We start from the raw sequence: 6,962 nt of genomic DNA on the forward strand, positions 1-6,962 counted from the left end.
AAAGTCACTAAGTTGGATATAACAATGGGATGACTATTGTTAATGCACACGTGTAGATGTGACCTGGTTGTTGGTTAGCAACCTTAATGGCAGAGCAAAAGGAGGCTGTAGTTGACGGCCAAAGTTGACCTTTGTGGAGGTACATAATGTCGGCTTCACATGTAAGTATCTGCTGAACTCCTAATGCACTACATGTGTTTAATGCCTAAGTAGTATAGTGCCTATAATTTCAAAAATAAGCTGAGATTATTCTTTTAGGCTGCTAATACAACCAATGGTCCTTAATGTTGTAGTACAGTGGCAGGTGTTTGATTTTATGTGCACTATCAAAGTGACAAATATCAATATTATTGATGTTTTTGTGCTTTGGTCTGTTGCCATCAATAACCACTGAAGTGCAATGGTGTGATTGAGGGTCAGAGGGATTTGAATTTTCCACAACACAACCTGATGGATGACTTGGTTTTATCTTAAGCCAAGATTTGAAAAAGAAAGAAAAAAAAACTACACTTACAATAAAACTACGGTAAGTAAATAATGTAAGGGTCAAACTAAGTAAAGCAATCCAATGCTGTTGCAGGAGTACTGAAAAAGTGTAGAGCAATTAAAAAGAAAACAACATATCAGTAAACTATTACTGGTATTAAAAAATCCTAGTTGTAATAAATGAACAAAAGAACACACCTGGAGAGCGTCTGTTATCCGACAGATTCTTGTTCATTTCATGACAGAGTTTGTATTGATTCAAATATGTGCAGGCAGTCAAATACTAACTGCATTTAAATGCAGGCCACTGGAAATACCATCCATTAAACCGTGTTTGTATGCAAAACAGGGAGCAGTGACGGGGAGGGGAAATAGCCACCTGCCTCTGAACGCAGGCGTCAGCCTCGCACGACGGCCACATCCCAACTGCTGACTTACAAATTCAGAAAGGCTTTTACATCATAAATGATTAGCTGCCACTAAATATAAACGTTAAATGAAGAATCACTTAAATCAATAGAATCATTAAATGTTTGAAATAATGAATATGAAAACAGCTCTAGTAAGGTTTTATCCACCAGGATAGATGTTTTACATCCAGTCTTTCTCCAGTCTGAAGAATGTGGTGGAAAAGAATTAAAGTAATTAATAATTTACTACTTTAATAACCCATGGTAATTGAAAATTAAAGTGTAATTAATTTGACTAATGCTAAAAATTCTAATATCAGAGACACAAAGAATGCCTTTGCTTCTTTATATTTCCAGTCAGTGGGAAAAACAAAGAGTTTATCCTTTAAAACGTGTTTTTAGAGATTATGAGAATTACTATTTTTGTACATTAAATTTCTCCATAACTTATTAATGTAATTCACCATTACTATTTCTTTGTAAAACCTAAAAGCTATTCTTCTCCCGTCTACCTAAAAATAACACACACACACTTTTAACTCAACAATGTTGCGTTGAGGTGTATGTCCAAAACTGATCCATTTAACAAAATAAATAGAGTCATAAGTTCTCCTTGTTTGAAATAAAACTGGTCAGATTAGGTGAGATGAATTTTGAATCATAACTTTAGTTCACCTTCAGAGGGTTCTTCAGGTAACCCTTAGCAACCTCAAGTGTTTGCTAGCTTCACAAGCTTTCACAAACTCCGTGGGTCACGTATTCCACAGGCAGCTGTGACAGCGTCAGTGTTAGTTTGAAGAACCCTGAGTAGGTGATTTAAAAAAAAAAGTTTAAAAAAAAAAACTGGAAGAAATGATCAGAGCTCAGGCATGTGGCTGTCCTCAGCAGATATGAATGGAGAAGGTAAGAGACTTGTGCCTGGACCAAGCTGGGCAGGTACAGCAGAGCAGGCATTTCTCGCTGAGATCACATTACCAGCACACTGCTGCTGCTCAGCTTCTAAATAAAGACTTGTGACCAGTCTGCTCTGGATTTGCGGTGAACCAGGGCTGTGGCTGGGTGTGTTGCGTCACCGAGCTCACTCGGAAAATCCTTGATGGTTGCTGAGAAAGAAAAAAAAAAAGAAAGCTAATCCAGGAGATTTACTAGTTAGTAAGTAAGAGAAATGTATTTATACAGCAGTCACAAAGTACTTGTTAGTGGAATTTTAGACCATAGCTTCTGATTTTTTGATTGTAACCCAAAAAAGGCGTTTACTTTAGGTCTTCACATTCATGTGAGCCTCATTATGTTTTCACCCTGCTGGAACTAAAGGAGGAACCACAGAAGGTAAACATGAGACTCCTCTATGTTCAAGGTTGGGTCTGCCCAATGAAGCGTTACAATGCTGGAAACCAGAGTTCCCAGGCTCCTGCTGAGAAACTTTGTGATTAGTACGTAGTGACTCTGTCTGGTTACAGCAGACCAGACTCATCACACACTGGACATGTTTGCTTGCTGTTCCGTTTCTTGCAAGAAAGAATAAAGAGCTGATCACTGATCTCTGCTTGGTAACCAATTGGGACGGTTCATTAGGGGAAACTACTTTGTCTTCATTTTCAGTGTTCCGCAGGAAAAATATTTTTAAAAACAACAACAATAAAAGCAATAATTTTATTATGCAAGAAAAAAAAACATCTTTATAATTTATCACCTAAACTTTCTGGCTGTGAGATTTTTTTATTATTATAAAAAGTACTAAAAAATATATATTTAACTACTCATATTTTAAAAACAATCACTTTCCATCATGGCTGAATATTGCTTTCTTTTTTTCTTTAAATCAATTCAAACTGAAAAAAAAAAACAGTTTTAGTCACTTCAAAGTACATAAATATGGCATGGAAGCAGAGCTACTGCTCCCTGGCAGGAATATTATTACTTAAGGGATTGAACACTTTCCCTGTCCGCCTGCTGAGGACACGGGAGAACGGTTCTGCTGCTGCTGCAAAGTTTGCAAGTGTGTATGAGAACAGCGCACACACACACACACACACACCCACGCCCACAAGGCTGCGAGCCATTAACAGCTTTGTGACAAGAAGGGCAACGAAAACACTTCGGTCCAATCACCTGGAACAGAAAGCTCCCTAGCAGACAAAAAACATCCCAGTTTAAATTAAATGAAACATTTGTGGGATTAGATAAAGTCCTAAACATTGTCAAGGGGAATCCCACACAGTTCCACTTCTGATAAACCACCAAAAGAGAAGAAACGACCAGAAACAATGTCGCAGAGGAAGGGGAAGTGAGAGAAGGCTATCAGTTGGATTCTTCTGATTGGCTCAATTCAAGGTGTCTATCAGAGTCTGCCATTCACATAGGACAAAGGTAAATAATACAGCCATTTTTCAGCAGATTTAATTGTGATTTTAATTCACCCTCACTGTATTGAACTGATGAAGTATAAATCTTTGCTACTGATTAGAGAGCTAAATGACTGTTTTCTATGAGTTTCAGTGGCATCCATTATAGACCTAAACAAAATCATCAACTATTAGTAAAATCTGAACAGGTAAAAGCACAAAACTTAATGAAAAGACAAAAATCAATTCAAAACTCCATTATGGGCCCAGGAGATAATAAAGCACACATAATTTTAACAGATTTTTTGTTTTCTTTAGCTTCTCATAATTTTTTATGATCTGAAAATCATGAATCCATGTTTTGACACACTCTAGAGTCATACAGGCTTCTTTTAGCTGCTTTATCTGAACTGTTCTTTTTCGAGGATGGAGCGATTGTACAACAAACCTCTGAGAATTCCTGAGCTGGGTGAACAAGGTATAACTGTGGATCATCAAATAACATATTTGAATGTTATTAATACACCGATGGCAGCTTTCTGGCAATCGGTGCCTCACCTGCCAATTCCGATTTTGGCTTTACCAATTTTTTTTTTGTCTGAAAAGTTGTAAGTTGGCAACAGTGTAACCCAGTGGGTGGGTCTGTCAGTCAGCCCAAAATTAAAGGAATTGTGCTCCTCTACCATAAACCTCCAATACCTCCAGTTGAATATCCTTAAGTAAGTTACTCTATGCTTTTTTTTTTAGCCTTTTAAGAGTTTCTGATGAAAACTTTCTCATTTAAAATTAAGATTTAAATAAATTATTTTCATTCAACCAACAAGATTTTTTTAGTAATGAAACTTCTTCTCACAAAACAGTAAAACTACGTAAACGAGGTATCAGGTTTGAAAAAAGAAAATAATATCTGTGTTTAATTAACATTTACTAGATGATGTCATGTTTAAAATGATTTATACCCTTTTTAAATAATGTTTGGGATCTTCCACGGATTGTTTCAGAAAACAGCAGAAGAAGCACCATTATCCCTTCAGGAAGTGACAAGGTAAGTACAGACGGCGCGCGCCACATTTTACCTCTTACAAAAACCGAAATTGTTCAAGATTTCAAGTCAACAATTTGTTCACTCACACAAAGAGAATTCAACACCGCGGGAAGTCAATTTGTGCTTGCGGGCTCTCCTGCTCCAGCCAGCTGGCTTTCTAAAAGGAACACATTCTTCCATGCTCGGCACACGGTCACAGGAGAGCCATCCTCAGCTGCTGTGACAGCAAGACGACCAGTCATGCCAACGCTGGACCCAGCACTTCCAGATCAAACCCGACCAGTCCACAGGGGACAAGAGGTGGAAAAGCTGGAATCTTTATTCTGACGTGCGCTTCATTTAAACGACCTGAACGTGAGTTCATTCCTTTTCAAAAGAGGAAACAGAAAGGTGGGCGAAATAATAAGTCCATTTTTTACAGTGAACACAGAGTGTTGCCCTGAAACATGACGGGGACCATTTAAAACAATGCACAGCTCTGCTGCATGGAGCTCGCTAACAGCACCGGGCAAGAAAGAGAGTTTATACTGGAAACTTCCTCCGTATGCAATCCACATTTTTGCGCGCGTGAGGAAATATAACTTCTACCTGGCTAAAAAGACGCCCCTTACCTTACCCGGCTAGCTAACAGCTAATATCAATTCCCTCCTGTTTGGAAAGCGTAAAAACTTACACTAAAGCGAGGAAAAACGAAGGCACGGGGAATGACTCTAATAGGACAGACATTAGAATAGCAGCGTGTGAGAGCTAACCTTAATTCGTGAGAGTGGGAAAGCCGGTGAATTCCTTATTCGGATTTAGCATTTCTCCCAGCGTAACTCCAACATGTGTCTAAACTGTGTGTATACGTGTCTGCAAAGTGAGCTACACTGCTAACGTCAGCTAACAGTTACCAGACAGCCGCCGGGCTTTCACATTGGTTCAATAGCGCCCACTGCCTCAAGATGTCGCTATTTTACCATTGTTGTAATTATTTATTTTTATTTTTATTTTTTAAAAAGGTCACTTTGGACTCGCTTTTTGAATTTTATGTCATTCTGACATTATTCCTGCTTTCTTTTCCTTTAAAAATTCCAGATCTAAATATTTCAAAAATATATTTTGTCACCTTCATAAAATAATGACTATGCCATTTTTTGCCAAATATGCTAAGATTGTTTTTGCCAAAATTACCACCTCTTTCTTGACAACAGATGATTTAGGCCATATATAATAAGGATTATATATATATATATATATATATATATATATATATATATATGTATGTGCTGTGGAAAAATTACAATAAGGTTACACCTGCTAGTTGTATTGCTATATGTTTATTCTAAGTTCCAGTATATCCCCACCAAGTTAAAACTATTTTGGTTACATGTACAAGGTTGGACGTTGTTTTTCAAAGCTGCATGGGAACCAGTCTGTTTCCCATGCTTAGGATCCCTTATCCCTTGGTATAAAACTCATATGTGTCTCTGCCTGGCAGAGCTTTTCATCCAGACCTGCTTCATTACCGATTGTCCTACAAGCTCTCTGTATTGTGCACAATATATGAATAAACCTAATTGAGTGATTTCACCTAAACAGTGCTTGGAAATAGTTTTTTTTCCACTTATTTATTTATGTATGTATGTATGTGTGTGTGTGTATGTATGTACAGTATATATGTGTATATATATATATCTTTTTCGAGGTTTGAAATGCTGGCCTGTTAGTGTAGGCTTCTGTTGCCTTTGATTATTCATAAAACACACTCGAAATTCCTTTTTGGATCAAAAACAGCCCGTCGAAAAAGTATGGTATAACTGGACTGTTATACTAACTGGACTATATAGTATATATTTAATTTCTTTTTACATATCATTATAGATTTTTTCCAGTCACATACAGCTTTACATGCTAATATATAATAACCAGGTTCTAAATAATATGCAATCTCAATTTCATAAAAAGTACAACAGATTCCAAACTATTATTTATCCACTTTTTCAACAAAGACGAAGCCAAAGTGAGGGGGAAAAAGCTGTGGGAAAAAAACAGCTACTGTCCACATTGGGTTTAAGAGCAAAAGTAGCAGCCAAGAGCTGATAATCAGCAGGTGTGAATGTCTATTAAACATACAATGATCTTAGAGAGGAAACATTTACTGCCCTTCAGTCTGGAAAGAATTACAGAGGTTGTTTCCAAACTAAAGTCTGTCCAGCGAAAAGATTGTTCTTAAATGGTAAACAAAGAAAATTGTTGCCAATTTTCTCAGTCACGGATTACCCAGCCAGCTCACCAGTGTTGTCTTATGTAACGTTCAGGGAAACTCCAAAAGACTCCAGATCAAATTCAGTCCTTACAAGACTTAATTTACCTGATAGAAGTTAAAAGTTAATAGACAATTAGACTGTAAGAATATCTTATTCCCAAGGAGCAAGCTTCTTCTCTGCTAACTTGAGGTTTTCTCAGTTTTTCTGATGCCACCGACTTCCCATTCTCCCTCTTCTTTTAAGTTCTTACTTTCATGAACATCAAAATAATCCAACATCAATTCATCAGTTTCTTCTTGTACATTGTACTCTGTCTTTTCAAACCCCAATCAGTCATGGTAGATGGTCCCTTGTACTGAGCTGAGTTCTGGTTCTGCTGGAGATTTCTTCCTGTAAAGGGAAGTTTTTCCTCTCCACTATTGCTGGA

The 6,962-nt window shown here is 37.3% G+C and overlaps 1 protein-coding gene across 5 annotated transcripts in view; it reads right to left on the bottom strand.

Moving 5' to 3' along the window:
- Positions 1 to 5,196, bottom strand: part of LOC116709477 (suppressor of tumorigenicity 7 protein homolog) — a 52,693-nt gene extending 47,497 nt beyond the window's left edge. For 3 of the 5 annotated variants that reach the window (XM_032548056.1, XM_032548031.1, XM_032548022.1), the window contains exon 1: positions 5,039 to 5,196. The gene's annotated coding sequence lies outside the window, so the exon portion shown is untranslated. The remainder of the gene's footprint in view (positions 1 to 5,038) is intronic. The other 2 variants (XM_032548048.1, XM_032548040.1) reach the window with 1 other exon arrangement.
- Between the last annotated feature and the right edge of the window lie 1,766 nt (positions 5,197 to 6,962).

The sequence above is a fragment of the Xiphophorus hellerii genome, chromosome 2, assembly GCF_003331165.1.
Source record: "Xiphophorus hellerii strain 12219 chromosome 2, Xiphophorus_hellerii-4.1, whole genome shotgun sequence".
NCBI lineage: Eukaryota > Metazoa > Chordata > Actinopteri > Cyprinodontiformes > Poeciliidae > Xiphophorus > Xiphophorus hellerii.